Genomic DNA, 19,387 nt, shown 5'->3' with positions numbered 1-19,387 from the left:
TGGCTCTTTCCTTTTTTTTTGGGGGGGGAGAGGTTTTTTGTTTTGTTTTTGTTTTTGCTATAGGGCACATGCACTCACCAAAAAGACAGAAAGAGACCTCACCAGAGAGAGAAGAGAAATCCCCCCCCCCCGGGGGGGGATGGTCATGCTGCAATCCATTCTCCTCTCAGAATTTTAGGCACACATACATATGCATGTGGCTTGTTTTCAAGCTGCTGGACATGGGACTTGAACTGCAAAGTTGCCCCTGTGGGATCCAACTGCCTTAACCACAACACTGCTGGCTGGCTCTAGTTGAATTAAAAAAATATATATATTTTTGGGAGGTTTATATTATAGGACGCATGCTCTTGCCAGAAAAACAGAGCGAGAGAGAGACAGAAAGCGAGAAATCACCCCCGGGGGTGGGGGATGGCCATGCTGCAATCCCTTCTCCTCCATTCTCCTCATGGGATCTTGGACATGCATGCACCTGCACCAGGCGTGAGTTAAATCCACTGAGCCTGGGAATTGAACCGCAGTTGACTACATGGGAGTTCAGTGACATAGCCATTAGGCCAGCTGCTGCTCTCCTGAATTAAAATTTTTAAAATGTTTATTTCTTCCATGAGATGGGGGATAGGTACCTGAACTGGATGTTCATACTGCACTTCACCCTTAGTCTCAGCCAGCCTGATTCTAGGACATAAGCTTCACACCTTGTGTGGTCAGGGAGGTCACAGCATATGAATCCAGGACCTTTCCAGTTTGTCCACTGAGCACATGCTTACCCAGAGAGAAATGGGGTACGGGAAGGAAGAGAAAGAACCTTGCAATGGGGCATGATCATGCTGCAGGCCTTTCTTCTCCATTCCTTTGTCCTGTCAGGATGTGGGGTATGCACATGTGCCTGGTGTGTTTTTCAAATCTGTAGGGCCAGGATTTGAACTGTGGTTGACTATGTGGCATCTGACTCTTTTAACCAATAGGCTGTAGGGACGATCCTGAAATAATATAAAAAATAAAATACTGGCGGGGCCAGTGAGTGGTATGGTGGTTAAAGGCACTGGACTCCCACATGGCCGACCACGGTTCAAGTTGCGGACCTGTTGGTTTGCTTTCTCACTTCTTCTCTCTCTCTCTGTCTCTCTCTGATCAAACTGGAAAATAATAATGATAATAATAATAAAGTTAAATAAAATAATTGTTTAAAAAAATAAAATACTAGGATTTTTAGAAACACACTGTAGACAGTTAAATTTTCTAGATACACACTATAGTTAATTCGAGAAATAAAATGTGTATAGTCTCATATGGAAATTACTGTTAAAATTTGTATGTGTTGGGCTGGCCTCACAGCCTGGTGGTTAATGGAACCGTATTACACATGGCTGACTGTGGTTTTTCTTTTTTTTTGGAGAGATTTTTGCTATAGGGCGCGTGCGCTCGCCAGCCAGAGAGAGACAGAAAGTGAGAAATCACCCCCTAGGGGGGATGGCCACACCGCAATCCCTTCTCCTCCATTCTCCTCTTGGGATCTTGGGCACGCACACACACACGCGCCTGGCGTGAGTTTAAGCTACCGGGTCCAGGACTCGAACCACAGTTGACTACGTGGGAGTCCAGCGACATAGCCATTATGCTAACTGCTGGTCCTCAACTGTGGTTTTAATCCCATCCCTCACTGCTTGAAAAGCATGCTGGGGACATGTTTGTGCATGCCCTGAATCCACACAGAATGGAGAAATGGAATAAAGTTTGTGGCATGACTATGCCCCATTGTTGGGTGCTCTTTTGCTTTCTGTCTCTCTTTTTTTTCTCTCTCTGACTAGCATACACACCTTCTTTCGATAAAAAATAGGTCTTAGTATTTTAATTTTGCATTTTATTGGTTAGTAGGTAGTTTGAACTTGAATTTATTAGCCATTTGAGGTGTTTTTTTTTTTTTTAAAGAATTATTTAACTTTGTTTATTTTTAATTTGATCAGACAGGGACAGAGTGAGAGTGAGAGCAAGTGAGAGAGAGAGAGAGAGAAAGTGAGAAAGCAAGCTGCCAGATTTGGGACTCAAACCACGGTCGGCCATCTGGGAGTCCAGTGTCCTTAACCACCACACCACCTGCTGGCCCTGAGGTTTTTTGTTTTTTTTAAACAGCATGGTCTATTCTGGTACTTTGCCAAACAACTTGGGGTTAAGTGTTGTACCCAAAGTGAATGTTTTAGTTTTCAATTTACTTCCCTGATACTCTTCCTTTAAAAAGATGGAGAGGGCAACCAGCAGATGGTGTAGTGGTTACTTTGCTCGACTCCCATGTAGTGAGCTGCAGTTTGAGTCCCAGACCTGGTGGCTTAAAACTCATGCTGGGTGCATGTGCGTGCATGGCCGAGATCCCAAGAGGAGACTGGAGTAGAAGGGATTGCGGTGTGGCCATTCCCCCAGGGGGTGATTTCTCACTGACTGTCTCTCTATGTCTTTCCACTGAGTGAATGCGCCCTACAGCAAAAAAAACCTCTCTCTAAAGAAAGATGACAAGAAAGAGAAAAGGTCTAAAGGAGCACACACACAGTTATCTAAATATGGAACCTGTAAAACGGAAGAAGAGTAAAAAGAAGTGGTATTTGGGTTTGTGGGAAAAAAACAACTTGTTTATGGGGTGGGGGAATGGGTTAGGAATACCAAGCTTGTCTTCTTTCTATGAGAGATTAACTGCTGTATCTCACACATTTCATTTATAGATATGATAAGTAACTAAATAAAGATTTCTTCTGCTAAATTGTAAGCTCTTTTAAGCTCAGGGGATGAGAGTTTGCTTCTGTATTCTCCATAAAATTCATCATAGTGTTGATTATATAGTACAGCTTAATATTTATTTAGCTTTATTTACTGTTTTTAAGTAGAGCAGGGAATAGTTCCTGTCTAGTTGAAAGCAATCTTATGACATCTAGGCCAATTGAATCTTCATAGTGATATTTATGGGATGAAGGAAGAGGGGAATGTTTAAGGTAAAAATAAAGTTACTATAGTATATTCAAATAAAAAATAGCTAGTGTTCAGATTACATGTTGGAATTGCTTAAATCATGTAAAACCTAGTCAATAACTGTTAAGTGCATTTAGAAAATGGTAAAACATTGGGGCCAGTAGGTGGCATGACGGTTAAGGCTCTGGACATTCCCACATGGCTGACCACGGTTCAAGGCCTGGACCCTGGTGGCTTGCTTTTTCACTCTCTCTCTCCTCTGTGTGTGTATCTCTCTGATCAAACATTTTTTAAAAATGAGTTAATAAAATAAAAAATAAGTAATTCTTAAAAAAATAAGAAAATGGTAAAATCTTTTATAGCTAAATCTGTTGCTTATAAGGTTTATGTCTTAAATTTGATCATTTACTGGCCTCAGGTTTTTTATTTTGTCACTTTAGATCTTTTTGTTGTAAAATAAAATTCATATAGAACACCACACAAAACTAAGGTAAATTATAAGGCATCCTTTTTCGTAATCACCATCCAAGTCAAGAAGTAGAACTTTGCCAGTTCTCCCTTTTGTCCTGGCTCAATCACAACCTCCTCACCTGAAAAGGAACCACTATGCTAAATTTACAGTAGTAGTCTTTTTTTGCCTTTTTTTTTGCAATAGGGCGTATGTGTTGGAGCAGTTGGGGGAGGATGTGGTGAAAGCACCCCACAGAGAAAATGGCCATGCTACAGTTCCTTCTACTCCGTCCTCCTCTCAGGCTCCTGGACACATACACACATGTGCCTGGTGTTTTTTTGTGCCTGGTGTTTTTTTTTTTTTTTTTAAGAGGTTTTTTCACTATAGGGCACGTGCGCTTGCCAGACAGACAGAGACAGAAGGACAGAAAGCGAGAAATCACCCCCCAGAGGGGATGGCCACGCCACAGTCCCTTCTCCTCCATTCTCCTCTTGGGATCTTGGGCACGCACGCACACGCGCCCGGCGTGGGTTTTAAGCCACCGGGTCTGGGGCGCGAACCGCAGTCAACTACATGAGAGTCCAGCGACATAGCCATTACGCTAACTGCTGGTTCCCATGCCTGGTGTGTTTTTGAAGATACCAGGTCTGAGGCTGGAACCATGTAGTGGGCCATGTGGGATCTGACTGCTTTAACCTCTTGCCATCTGTTGGTGCCTGTAGTCGAAATCTTTTGTTTGTGTCTTCCTTAGTCTTGCTCACTTATTAAAAAAAAAAAGATATGGTTTTAAAATTTCTTTTAATTTCAAGTTTTGTCTTTGTCCCTTTTTTCCCTTTATAATTACCAGTTTTTAAAATTTAACTTATTATTTTTCCAGTTTGATCAAAGAAAGAGGGAAAGTGAGAAAGCAAGCCACCAGGTTCAAGACTTGAACAACCGTTGGCCATGGGGAGCCCAGCACCTTTAACCACCATGCCACCTGCTGGCCCCTATAATTATCTGTTAAGGACCATTTGAATTGTAGAGTTCTCTGTGATTGCATGCATACTCTTGGTGCAGTTATTGTCTATAAATTGGCAGCTGGATCTAGAGGTTTGATGAGATTCAAGTTCAATTCTTTTAGCAAGAACACAGGTGGTGATGTGTTTTTCATTGGGGTACATAATGTCTGCTTTTTTTTCTTTCTCTTTTTTCTTTTTAATAGGTGTTGATGCTTAGTACCTAAATTCATTGACAGTTGCAAAATGGTGATTAATTCTGTCAGTTTTTTTTAAAAATAATTTTTTATTTAACTTTATTATTATTTTCTAGTTTGATGTGAGAGAGAGATACAGAGAGAGAGAGAAAGTGAAAAAGCAAGCCACCAAGTTCGGGACTCAAACCACCATTGGCCATGTGGGAGTCCAGTGTCCTTAACCACCATGCCACCTGCCAGCCTCATCATTTTGTTTTTATGTATTATATTAATTAATTAATTTTGCAGAGGGGTCACATGCTCACTGGAGAGAGACAGAGGAAACTCAGAAAGTACCTCCCATGGGCATGCTGTAATCCCTTCTCCTCAGTCCCTTCCTCCTTTTGGGATTTTGGGTGTGTGCGTGTGCATGTTCCTAGAGTGTTTCTCAAACAGCCAGGTCCAGGGTCCAGTCTTGAAGTACATGAGTACATGGTTGGGACCTTGTGGGATTCATTTACCCCAGCTACCATGGTGAGCTGGCCCCCACTTTTTTTTTTTTTTTTAATGCTGGTATTTCTAGTTGCTATCTATCAATAAGAATTACTATTATTATTTTTTTTGTGGAGAGGTTTTTGTTATAGGGCGCATGCGCTTGCCAGAGAGACAGAAAAAACGAGAAATCACCCCCCAGGGGGATGGCCACCCCGCAATCCCTTCTCCTCCATTCTCCTCTCAAGATCTTGGGCACGCACGTACATGCGCCTGGCGTGAATTTAAGCCACCGGGTCCAGGACTTGAGCCATGGTTGGCTACATGGGAGTTCAGCTACATAGCTATTATGCGAACTGCTGGTCCCTGAACAAGAATTGTATTAAAAAGATGATCCCGTGTTCAATAAAAGAGCAAGCAGTTAAGGAAAATTTTTAAATGAATATGAATTTGTAAAAACAACCTGAAAAATACTAACTTTATAATAAGCTTGAGGCTTTTAAACCTAAGGGAAACATTTTGAACATTACATTTGGAATAAGAAGATGAATAAGGAAAAACTATGTTCATTCAGCATGTAACTTTTTAAAAAATAATTATTTGTTTAATTTTATTTATTATTATTATTATTATTAAAATTTGACCAGAGAAAAAGAGAGGGAAGGTGAGAAAACCAGTTGCCAGGTCTGGGGCTCAAACTGTGATCAGCCATGTGAGAGTCTAGCACCCCAGTTACCCTGCCACCTGCTGCCTCCACATTATTTTTTTAATTGAAAAATTATTTTAGGGCCAGCTCATGATGTGTATTGGTAAAGGTGGCTGGATCTCACATGGCTGGCTTTGCCATTCCAGTCCTGGACCTGGCTGCTTGAGAAACCACTGATGTGTGTTTGTCTAAGCCCATAATCCTGAAAGGAGGGAGAATTGGAGGAGAAGGGATTGTGGTGTGACCATCTCCACTGTGGGGTGCTTACTCACTTTTCCTTTCTCTCTCTCCGGCAAGGTCATGTGCCCTCTGGCAAAAATTTTAAAAATGTTAAAGCATATTTATTTCTTCTAATAGAGACAGACAGCATCCCCAGCAGGGTCTTGACATTACGATTCACTCATGGCTTCAGACAGTGCCAGAATAGGTGCATGAGCATGCCTGGTGTGTTCAGAAAGGTCGTAAAATGTGAACTGGAACCTTCCCATGTGGTTCAGCCTCACAGAGCATCATGTTTTACCACTGGGCTACTGTCCGACCCTTTTATCATTTTATTTTAATATAACAGATACAAAAGAAAGTACACCTCAAACTTGTGGGATTTTGCCCCCATCAAAAAAAAAAAAAAAGATTAGTAAAGGTAGAATCATTTAAAAATAAATGAAAGCTCATTATAGTTAAGGAGATTTTGCCTCCAGGAAAAAAAAAAAGACTAGGAAAGGTAGAATCATTAAAAAGAAGAAGAAGAAGAAAGCTCATTATGGTTAAGGAGATTAAAATACATTATCTAGTTTTGGGACCAGCAGATGGTGTAATTTAACAAGCTGAATCCCACATGGATAACTGTGCAGTTTGAGTCCTGGACATAGTGGCTTAAAAATCACGCCGAGAGGATCAGCAGATGGCATAATGGTTATATTGCTGGACTCCCACATGGCCCACTGCTCTTCGAGGCCCAGACCCAGCAGCTTAAAACTCATGGCGGGTGTGTGTGTATGCATGTCCCAAATCTCGAGAATGGAGGAGAAGGGATTGTGGTATGGTCATCCCACCCAGGGATTGATTTCTCACTTTCTGTCTCTGTTTCTCTCCATCTTTCTGGCCAGTGCATGCACCCCATAGCAAAAATCTCTTTTTTTTTGAGAGTTTTTTTTGCTATAGGATGCGTGTGCTCGCCAGACAGACAGAGACAGAGACAGAAAGCGAGAAATCACCCTCCAGGGGGTATGGCCACGCTGCAATCCCTTCTCCTTCATTCTCCTCTCGGGATCTTGGGCATGCATGCACATGCGCCTGGCGTAAGTTTTAAGCCACCGGGTCTGGGACGTGAACCGTGGTCTACTATGTGGGAGTCCAGTGACATAGCCATTACGCTAACTGCTGGTCCTGCAAAAATATCTCTTAAAAAATAAAATCAAGCTGTGTGTGTGTGGGCACATGCATGCACCTGCACCCAAAGGAAAATGGAGAGCAGGGGTGTGATTTTTCACTTTCCTCCTTTCCTCCCTTTCTTTCTTTCTCTCTGGGGCACATGTGTGTCCTATAGCAAAAAAAAAAAAAAAAAAAAAAAAAGGCCAAAAAGCATCATTCTGGTAACTAGACCAAAATGTTTTGCCATAGTACTGAAAGAGTTTTCTGCCAGCAGTCCTTTAGTAATTATGGAAAAGGGGAAAAGTTCTAAAACATAGGAAAAAGCCCTGTTTTCAAAATGTAGCAAAAAAGCTTTGAGGTAAACTCAATATTGAATCCTGATGTACCACTATACATACCTAGAAAATAGGAGGCATTTCTCTAAATAGGTGATTATGATTATTAAATAGATGATTATGAACACTGTTAAAAAGAAGCTTAAAGAGGAGAAGATTAGCATTGGGTATGTATAATGAAGCATGTATCACTAAGAACGAATCTTGCCACACTAGTCTAAGGGTTTCTGATATATCCTTGTATGACAAAAAGATTACTAGGCTAGAGTTGGAAAGTCTAACCTTGATTTTTACTGTGTATCAGTAGGTAACAGTGGGCTATCATTGAACTTCCTGGATCTTACCTGTAGTTGAGGAGATTGGCCTGGACCACTGGTTTCTAAACTTGGGCTTGCTTTTGATTTATAGCAGTGGTCCCCAGCCGTTCTGGCACCAGGATCTGGTGTCATGGAAAACAGTTTTTCCATGGACTGGTCTTGGGGGACTGGTGGTGTTGGTGTTTCACGATGATTGCAATGCATTAAATTTATTGTGCTACTTTATTTCTGTTATTTTTTACATTGTAATATATAATGAAATGATTATACAACTCATGGTATTATATGTTATAGAATCAGTGGAAGCCCTGAGCTTGGTTTCCTGCAGCTAGACAGTCCTATCTGGGGGCCCCTGTGAGAATCTAACTCCACGCACTTATCTGAGGAGGCGGAGCTTAGGTGGTAGTGAGAGCAGTGAGGAGTGGCTGTGAATACAGACCAACCTTTGCTTGCTATCTGACCTTTCGCTCACAGCCTGCTGTGTGACCGGGTTCCCAATAGGCCCCAACACTGGTCCCTGCCCTGGGGATGGGGACTCTTGCTTTGTAGGGTTCTCTATATGAAAATCCTTTATATGTTAGTTACTACCTTGGATCTTGGAGCTCTGACATCCCACCAAAAGAAGAATAAATTCCTTTAATGATAAGCTGTGGAGATTCTACTATACTACTATATATAATATATATACTATATATTCTACTATAGTGACAACACTATACACTCTGCTTTTTTAGAATTTTATGTGTGTGTGTGTGTGTGTGTATATACACACACTTTTTTTTTTTTTTTCCCTATCTGATGCATGTGCTTGCTAGAGATATGGCCATGCTATAGTCCTTTCTTCTCCAGTCTCCTCTAGGGAATCAGGACATTCATGCACATGCACCCAGTATGATTTTCAGGCTACCAGTTCCAGACTCCAGTGTAACTGGCCATATAGGATCTAGCGCCTTAACCTCCAAGCCACCTGCTGGCACACCATCTGTTTTTTTGGAGAGGTTTTTGCTAGAGGGTGCGTGCGCTCGCCAAAAGACAGACATAATGGCTATGTCACTGGACTCCTGACCGCGGTTCAAGTCATGGACCCGGTGGCTTAAACTCACGCCGGGCACATGTGCACGTGTGCCCAAGATTCCGAGAGGAGAATGGAGGAGAAAGGATTGTAGCGTGGCCATCTCCCCTGGGGGGTGATTTCTTGCTTTCTGTCTCTCTGTCTCTCTCTTTTTGGTGAGAGCATGCACTCGATAGCAAAGAACCTCACCAAAAAAATTTTATTTATTTTTAGTTCATGATAGGATAAATGTGTCCCCAGAGAGAGACAGAGGGAGAGAGAGAAGGTGAGAAAACACCCTTAAAGGGGAATGGCCATACTACAGTCTCTTCTCCCTTCTCTTGAGACTTTAAGCATACATGCACATGGTTTGGGCATGTTTCCCAAATCATCCTATGTAGGACTTGAATTGTGCAGCTGGCCATGTGAGATGCAGCCTCCCCAGTCACCATACCTCCTGCTGGCCTGATGGTATACAATAATATTGATAACATTATTTACCACGTCCGTAGTGTATGTGAGAGTTCATTCTGTATTGTATTTTGTATGAATTTTAACAAATACATGCCATGTATCTAACCTTACAGTATCACGTGGACTAACTTAACCACTCTAAAAATCCCCTGAGCTTCCCCTGTTCATACTTTCCAGGCACCTGCACCACCCCCACCTTCCAGAGCCTCTGGCATCCACAGATAAATTTTGGATGTCTTTTAGTGTTACCATTTCCCAAATGTGATATTCCAAGAATCATACAGTATGTAGCCTTTTTAGATTAGGTTCCTTCTTTTAGCAATATCCATGTAATGTTCCTCCATATCTTTTTGTGACTTGATGACTCATATATTTTTAGCATTAAATAGTATTCCATTATACGGACTTATTAGTTTGTTCTTCCATTTTCCTACTGAAGGACATCTTGGTGGATTCTACATTTTGTTCATTTTTCACTTAGTTGACTCTCTTTCAATAATTCTTAAACAAATTTTTTTTAGATATTTTTGCTCCAGAGTGCATGTTCCTGCTGGAGAGACAGAGAGGCAGAAAGTAAGATATCATACCCCAGGGAGCAAAGCCATGCCACAATCCTTTCTCCTTCATTCCCCTCTCAGGATATTGGGCACATGTGCACATATGTCCAGAATGAGTTTCCAGCCACCGGGTCCAGGAGTCGAGCCTGTTGGCCACATGTGGGTCCAATACCTTAGCCACCACTCCACCTGCTGGCCCTCTCTCTCCTTTTTTTTTTTTTTTTAAGAATTATCTATTGAATTTTATTTATTCATTTATTTTACTTTGACCTGAGAGAGAGGGCAGAGAGAGAGAGAGAGAGACAGACAGACAGACAGACAGACAAAAGGGAAAGTGGGAAAGCAAGCCAAGCCACCAAATTAGGGACTTGAAACCGCGGTCAGCCATGTGGGAGTGTGCAGTACCTTAACTATCATGCCATCTGCTGATCTCCCCTTTCTTTTTTTTTTAAAGAATTATTTTGTTTAATTAATTTCAATATACATAAATAATTTGACGAGAGAGAAAGAGAGAGAAAGAGAGCAAGTGAGCGCGAGCAAGCTCTGGGACTTGAACTGTGATTGGCCATGTGGGCCAATCCACCACCCCTAACCACCACGCCACCTGCTGTCCTCAGCCCTCTCTTTCAATTATTGATCTGTAGGAATTTTTTGGTATGTTTTTGATAAATGTCATATATATTCGGATATTGAGTCCTTATTGAGTCCTTTATATATTGTGTTGTAAATAATCTTTTTCAACAATCTGGTTTGACTTTTAACTCTCTTAATGGTGTCTTGTCTTTTTTTTTTTTGCCAAAGGTCACATGTGCTCATTAGAGAGACAGAGTGGGAGAGGAAGCAGGAGAAAGACATGGTCATGCTATGGTCCTTTCTCTTCCAGTTTACTATCCTGTCAGGATTTGGGGCAGGTGGACACACATGCCCAGTATGTTTTTAAGCCACAGGGGCTGGAATTTGAACTCTGGTTGGCCATGTGGGATCCAGCACCCTTAACCACTAGACTGGTCCTTAATGATGTCTTTTGATGAACAGAAGTTCTTAATTTTAATACATTAAAGATGCTTTATGGGGACAAACAGATGGCATAATGGTTACTTCACTGGACTCCCATATGCCTGACTGGTCCGTAATGATGTCTTTTGATGAACAGAAGTTCTTAATTTTAATACATTAAAGATGCTTTATGGGGACAAACAGATGGCATAATGGTTACTTCACTGGACTCCCATATGCCTGACTGCAGTTCAAGTCCCAGACCCAGAGGTTTGAAACTCATGCCTGGTGTGTGCGTGTGTGCCCAAAATTGTGAGAAGAGAATAGAGAAGAAGGGATTGTGGTGTGGCCATCCTCCTGGCAGATTATTTCTCACTTCCTGTCTCTCTGTCTCTGTCAAGTGCATGTGCCCTATAGCAAAAATCCACCCCCCCAAAAAAAAAGATGCTTTATGTTTCTTTTCTGTTTGTGCTTTTTGTTTCCCATATCGGAAATTTTTGCTTATACTGTGGGCATGAAAATATACTCCTGTTTCCTTCTATAATTTTTTCTTCTATAATGTTTTTATTTTACACTTCACATTTATATCCTCAGTTCACTAGGAATTGATTTTATCTGTGGTGTAAAATAGGACTGAAAACTAGGTTTTTTTCCCCCCCTTTATGGATATGTAATTAATCCTGGACATTTATTTAAAAGCCACCCTTTTCCCTACTGCATTTTCATGTTGCTTTTGTCATTAATAAGAGGTCATGTTGTTCTATTCTGGCTTATTTGTTCTGTGCCATTAGCCAATTTGTGGCATATACTTTTTAAAAACAAAACAAAACAACCTTACTGGAGTTATAATTTACGTATTGTAAAATTCACCCTATCAAAAATTTTTTTTAGATATTTTTGCTCCAGAGTGCATGTTCCTGCTGGAGAGACAGAGAGGCAGAAAGTAAGATATCATACCCCAGGGAGCAAAGCCATGCCACAATCCTTTCTCCTTCATTCCCCTCTCAGGATATTGGGCACATGTGCACATATGTCCAGAATGAGTTTCCAGCCACCGGGTGCAGGAGTCGAGACTGTTGGCCACATGTATAATAACCCTCTCTCTCTCCTTTTTTTTTTTTTTTTTAAGAATTATCTATTGAATTTTATTTATTCATTTATTTTACTTTGACCTGAGAGAGAGGGCAGAGAGAGAGAGAGAGAGACAGACAGACAGACAGACAGACAAAAGGGAAAGTGGGAAAGCAAGCCAAGCCACCAAATTAGGGACTTGAAACCGCGGTCAGCCATGTGGGAGTGTGCAGTACCTTAACTATCATGCCATCTGCTGATCTCCCCTTTCTTTTTTTTTTAAAGAATTATTTTGTTTAATTAATTTCAATATACATAAATAATTTGACGAGAGAGAAAGAGAGAGAAAGAGAGCAAGTGAGCGCGAGCAAGCTCTGGGACTTGAACTGTGATTGGCCATGTGGGCCAATCCACCACCCCTAACCACCACGCCACCTGCTGTCCTCAGCCCTCTCTTTCAATTATTGATCTGTAGGAATTTTTTGGTATGTTTTTGATAAATGTCATATATATTCGGATATTGAGTCCTTATTGAGTCCTTTATATATTGTGTTGTAAATAATCTTTTTCAACAATCTGGTTTGACTTTTAACTCTCTTAATGGTGTCTTGTCTTTTTTTTTTTTGCCAAAGGTCACATGTGCTCATTAGAGAGACAGAGTGGGAGAGGAAGCAGGAGAAAGACATGGTCATGCTATGGTCCTTTCTCTTCCAGTTTACTATCCTGTCAGGATTTGGGGCAGGTGGACACACATGCCCAGTATGTTTTTAAGCCACAGGGGCTGGAATTTGAACTCTGGTTGGCCATGTGGGATCCAGCACCCTTAACCACTAGACTGGTCCTTAATGATGTCTTTTGATGAACAGAAGTTCTTAATTTTAATACATTAAAGATGCTTTATGGGGACAAACAGATGGCATAATGGTTACTTCACTGGACTCCCATATGCCTGACTGCAGTTCAAGTCCCAGACCCAGAGGTTTGAAACTCATGCCTGGTGTGTGCGTGTGTGCCCAAAATTGTGAGAAGAGAATAGAGAAGAAGGGATTGTGGTGTGGCCATCCTCCTGGCAGATTATTTCTCACTTCCTGTCTCTCTGTCTCTGTCAAGTGCATGTGCCCTATAGCAAAAATCCACCCCCCCCAAAAAAAAGATGCTTTATGTTTCTTTTCTGTTTGTGCTTTTTGTTTCCCATATCGGAAATTTTTGCTTATACTGTGGGCATGAAAATATACTCCTGTTTCCTTCTATAATTTTTTCTTCTATAATGTTTTTATTTTACACTTCACATTTATATCCTCAGTTCACTAGGAATTGATTTTATCTGTGGTGTAAAATAGGACTGAAAACTAGGTTTTTTTCCCCCCCTTTATGGATATGTAATTAATCCTGGACATTTATTTAAAAGCCACCCTTTTCCCTACTGCATTTTCATGTTGCTTTTGTCATTAATAAGAGGTCATGTTGTTCTATTCTGGCTTATTTGTTCTGTGCCATTAGCCAATTTGTGGCATATACTTTTTAAAAACAAAACAAAACAACCTTACTGGAGTTATAATTTACGTATTGTAAAATTCACCCTATCAAAGTATATAGTTTAGTGGTTTTTCCTATATTTGTAGAGTTGTGCAGCCATAACCACTAATTCCAGAACTTTTTCTTCTTTTTTTTAGGTTTTTTGCTGTAGATTGTGCACGCTTGTTGGAAAGAGACAGAGAGACGGAGGGAAAGTGAGAAATCACCTTTCCGGGGTGGATGGTCATGCCGTAATATCTTCTCTTTCCTTCTCCTCTAGGGATACTGTACATGTGCCCGGTGTGATTTTCAAGCCACCAGGTCCAGGGCTAAAACCACAGTCAGCCATGTGAGAGCCCAGTGCCTTAGCCACTGTACCACCTGCTGGCCCCAAGACCAGAACATTTTTAACACCCTGAAAATAAACCTTATACTACTTTTAATTAAAATTTTAAAATTGTACATGTTTATGTACATAATTATCCAATGTAATTTTTCTGTGCAAGATACAGTGTATAATGATAAAATCAGTAATTCGTGTCTTCATCATTTCAACCGTTTGTCCTTATTTCATGTTCAGAAACCTCATACTATGACCAGTTACTCCCAGGGGACCACTGATCTATAGACCTTTCTTTCTGAATTTGCCTGTTCTGAACATTTCATCTAAATGGAATCGTACACCATGTGGCATTTTGTGTGTGGGGCTTTTACTTGGTATGATTTTTTTAAAAAAAGAATTATTTTACTTAACTTTGTTTGTTTATTTTAATTTGACCAGAGAGGGACAGAGCGAGAGCAAAAGAAAGAGAGAAAGTGAGAAAGCAAGCTACCAGGTCCAGGACTCGAACCATGGTTGACCACGTGGGAGTTCAGTGCCCTTAACTACCACGATACCTGCCGGGCCTTTAGCATGATGTTTTAAAGATTCATTGTATAATATGTATCTTTCTTTAAAAAATTGTGCTTAGTTATATAAAACATAAATTTACCATTTTAACCACTTTTTTTTTTTTTTTGAGAGGTTATTTTCGCTATAGGGCGCGTGCGCTCACCAGACAGACAGAGACATAGAGATAGAAAGCGAGAAATCACCCCCCTAGGGGGATGGTCACGCTGCAATCCCCTCTCCTACATTCTCCTCTTGGGATCTTGGGCATGCACGTACATGCGCCCAGCGTGAGTTTTAAGCCACCGGGTCCGGGACGCGAACCGCGGTCGACTATGTGGGAGTCCAGTGACATAGCCATTACGCTAACTGCTGGTTCCCACCATTTTAACCACTTTAAAGTATGCAATTCAGAGGCATTATTTGCATTCCATAATGCCTTACACCTGTAGCCACTATGTTTCTAAAATTTTTTCATCATCCCAAACAGAAATTTTGTACCCGTTAGGCAATAACTCCTATTTCCCCTTTCTTCCTAGTCCCTGGTAACCTCTGGTCTACTTTCTGTTTGTGAATTTGCCAATTTTAGATATTTTGTATAAATGGTCATGTAATATTTGTCTTGTGTCTGATTAGTTCATTTAGCATGTGTTCAGGGTTTATTGTAGCATTTACAGAACATCGTTCTTTTTTCACTCAAATAACATTTTAATATACCATATCATGTGGTGTGTGTATATACCACATTTTGTTTATTCTTTTGTTAATTGAGGACATTTGGATTTTTGCTTTTTGGCTCTTATGAATAATGCTGCTACAAACATTCAGTTTCATGGTTTTAATTTGCATTTCCCTATTCACTAAGTATATTGAGCATCTTTTCATGTGCTTATTGCTGTGTGTGTGTGTGTGTGTGTGTGTGTGTGTGTGTGTGTGTGTATCTTTGGTGATTGTTCAAATCCGTTAGCCATTTAAGAAAATTGGATTCTCTCTCTTTTTAAAAAAAATTTTTTTTTTGCTATAAGGTGTGTGCACTCACCAGAGTTGGGAAGGAGAAAGTGAGAGATCACCCCCCAGGTGGATGGCCATGCTGCAGTCCCTTTTCTAGTCTTCTCTTGGGATTTTGGGCACATGTGCACGTGCAGCTGGCATGTTTTTCAAGCCACTCGGCCTGGAACTCAAACTGCTCAGTCAGCCTTGTGGGATCCAGCTGCCCTGTCCTGCTAGCCACATGCTGACCCCCCACAAATGTTAAGTCTCATGTTTGTTTATGGTGTGAAGGAGGGATCCATTTTTCCCCACATTGATAGCCAATTTTTCTAGTGCTATTTGTTGAATATTCCTGTTCTATTGAATAGCCTTAGCCCTCGAGTGGCATATAATTTTTTTTTTAGTTTGCTTTTACGTTTGTTTGTTTGTTTGTTTATTTATTTATTTATTTATTTATTTATTCTGTGAATGAGACAGACAGAAAGAGACAGAGAGCCAGCACTCCCAAGAAGGTCTTGATGCTACAGTCTACCCCCAGCCTCAGCTAGCCCAGGACCACAGGCACATATATGACTGGCATATTCAAGGAAGTTTCCAAATGTGAACCTGAAACCTTCCCACGTGGATCAGTCTTGCAGAGGGTCACTTTTTACTGCCGTGTACCACCTAGCCCCATGGCGTATACTTTTTAAATTATTATTTTAAAATTATCTATTTAATTTTATTCATTAAAAAAAATTAACTACAGGATATGTGTGCTTGACAGAGAGACAGAAAGAGAGCCAGTCTGGGACTGGTACTGGGACTTGAATCACAGTTGACTGTGAGGGAGTCCACTTTAACCATCATGCCACCTGCTGGGCTCCATAGCATATACTTTTAAAAGTTAACAGTAATTAGGGGACCAGCAGTTAGTATAATGGTTATGTCGCTGCACTCCCATGTAGACGACCTGCAGTTCAAGTCCTGGACCCAGTGGCTTAAACTCATGCTGGGCGTGTGTGTGTGCGTGCCCAAAATCCTGAGAGGAGAATGGAGGAGAAGGGATTGTGGCGTGGCTGTCTCCCCTGGGGGGTGATTTCTCTCTTTCTGTCTCTCTTTCTGGCGAGCGTACGCACCTTATAGCAAAAACCTCTCCAAAAAATAGTTAAAACTAATTGGGGAGCAACAGGTGGCATAGTGATTAAGATGCTGGACTTCCATGTGACCAAATGTGGTTTGAGTCCTGGACTTGGTGGCTTGAAACTCACACCAGGCACGTGTGTGTGCGCCCAGAATCCCAAGAGGAGAACGGAGGAGAAGGGACTGGCGTGGCCATCCCTCCTTTGGGGGTGATTTCTCACTTTCTGTCTCTCTATTTTTCTTTGCCCTCTCCAGTGCGCTCCAGTGAGCACACATGCTCTATAGCAAAAATCTCTCAAAAAAAAAAAAAAAAAAAAAAAGAAGAAGTTAAAGCTAATTGTAGGGTTGGCCTTATGTCCTGGTAATTAAGAAAACTGAATCCCACATGGCCAACCATGGTTCAAATCCTGGCCCAGCAGCTTGAAAAAAACACTGGATGCAATCGTGTGTACGCCTCAAATCTTGACAGGGTGGAGAAATGGAGGAGGACAGATTGTGGCTTTTAGGGTGTTCTTTTTTCCCCTCCCTCCCATGCACTTTGGTAATTAAAAACAGTAATAACATCAAACTTAAAACTAATTGTTAGCAAAGTTTTCCAAAGGCCAGTAGGTGATGTGGTGGTTAAGATGCTGGACTCCTACATGGCAGACTGTAGTTTTGAGTCCTGGACCTGGTGACTTACTTTCTCACTCTCTGTCTTTCTCTGTCTCTCTCTGTCTCTGTCTCTCTCTGGTGAGTATGTGTGCTCTAAAGCAAATTTAAAAATAAATAAAATTAAATAACTATTTTAAAAAATTTGGGGGGAGGAGTTGTTTTGAAGCATTCCTTAAGACAAATGGAAATATTTATATTATCACAAAGTAGAGCCAGCCCCATGGCTTACCAGTAAAGTGAACCTTACATACCACATGACTGACTGTGGTTCAAATCCTGGCCCCAGTGTTCTGAAATGCATGCCAGGCATGTGTGTGTATGCCCCCAAAATACTGACAGAAAGAAAGAATGGAGGAAAAAAATATAGCAGTGTGACCATGCACCCTGTTGGGGGGGTGCTTCCCACTCTCCCTCTCTCTTTCTTTCTCTCTCTCTCCCCCTCTCCAACTCACTCTCTTCGTAGTGCACATGCCCACTGGCAATTGAAAAATAAAAAAATAGGGAACTTCTTAAAAATGACATGGTTTTTTTTTTTTTTTTTTTTTTAAATCCTTACTTAGGGTATTTACTACTTTGGTAGTAAATCTTCCTTAAGTTTTGTTCAACTGGACTGTATTTTTTTATGCTTTTAAAATATATCTGACCTAGGTTCTCCTTTTTTTTTTTAAGAGGTTTTTGCTATAGGACGTGTGTGCTCGCCAGAGAGAGATAGAAAGCGAGAAATCACTCCCCAGGAGGATGACCATGCTGCAATCCCTTCTCCTCCATTCTCCTCTTGGGTATGTATGCACACATGCCCGGCGTGAGTTTAAGCCATTGGGTCAGGGACTGAAACTGTGGTTGACCACTTGGGAGTTCAGCGACATAGCCATTACACTAACTGCTAGTCCCTATCTTATCTTATTTTATTTTATTTTTTTAATGAGTCTCCTTTTTATAAATATAGCTTATGACTCTATACCATCTGACTTTAAAAAAAAACACTTTAACAATTTTTAAAAAGAATTATTTAATTTAATTTAATTAATTTATTTTTATTTTGACCAGAGAGAGACAGACAGAGAGGCAGAGGAAAAGTGAGAAAGCAAGCCACTATGTCCAAGACTTAAACCACAGTTGACCATATGGGAGTCTAGCACCTCAACTACCACACCACCTGCTGGCCCCACTTTAACCATTTTTTTAAAAGAATTATTCATTTTATTTATAATTTTAATATTTACTAATTTGGTATAGGACATACACCTCATGAGAGAGAGAAAAAGAAGGAAAGTAAGAAAGCAAGCCACCAGGTCAGGGACTTGAACCATGGTTGTCCATGTAGGAGTTCAGTGCCTTAACCACCACACCACGTGCTATCCCCTACTTTAACCGTTTTTAAAATTATTATCAGAGGGCACGTGTTCTTGCCACACACACACAGAGAGAGAGAGAGAGAGAGAGAGGAGAGAGAGCAAACTAGTACTCCCCACACCAGTGGCATGTGGTCACCCACTATCCCTTTCCTCCATTTTTCTATCCCATCAAGATTTTGGACACAAAAGCACATGCTCCCAGTGGTTTTTTAAAAATCATTTATTTTATTTTATTATTATTTGAAGCTTGATATAGGGCACATGTGCTCACCAGAGAGAGACAGAGGAAGAAAGAGGGAAAGTGAGAAAGCAAGCCACCAGGTCTGGGATTTGAATATGGTCGGCCGTGTGGAAACCCAATGTCTTAAACACCTGCCACCAACTGGCCCTGCCCAGTGTGTTTTTGAGAGTCCTGCTTTTCTGTGTTTAATTAAGGATTGAAGTCTTATATTGTGAAAATTTTGACTGGTGATTAATCTTGGAACTTGGGGGGGGTGTGCAGTTTATAAGTTATAGTTATTTATCCAGGACATTCTGTAAAAAAGTAAACTCCCTACTCTCAAAATATTAATATTAAAACTCTTATTTGTTCATAGCTTAATTTCTTTGAAGTTCAGATTTTTGACTTGCAACCCAAATTTATGATGAAGTGTAGAAAGTGCAAGCACACTTTAAGCCAAGGGTGACCTCTCTCCTTTAATTTATGCAGTTACCAGAATGCAGCTCTAAAAAAACAACGCAGTTTTTTTCTTCAGCGTTTTTTTATGTGAAAACATTATTTGTCAAATAATGCTAAGAAAAGTATTCATTCCATAAATATATATTATCTACTGTCATAGCAGATAGAGCATAAGAGAAGCTCTTATCGGATCTCTTTAGGAAAAGAAGTAGTAATTAAGATAGTTGGTA

At 40.7% G+C, this 19,387-nt stretch overlaps 1 protein-coding gene across 1 annotated transcript in view; it reads left to right on the top strand.

The window, feature by feature from the left end:
• Nucleotides 1-19,387, top strand: part of VPS26A (VPS26 retromer complex component A) — a 61,772-nt gene that overhangs the window by 15,560 nt on the left and 26,825 nt on the right. The gene's annotated exons all lie outside the window — the stretch shown is intronic.

The sequence above is a fragment of the Tupaia chinensis genome, unplaced genomic scaffold (assembly GCF_000334495.1).
Source record: "Tupaia chinensis unplaced genomic scaffold, TupChi_1.0 Scaffold000250_1, whole genome shotgun sequence".
Lineage (NCBI taxonomy): Eukaryota > Metazoa > Chordata > Mammalia > Scandentia > Tupaiidae > Tupaia > Tupaia belangeri.
This window is presented reverse-complemented; position numbering and strand designations above follow the sequence as displayed.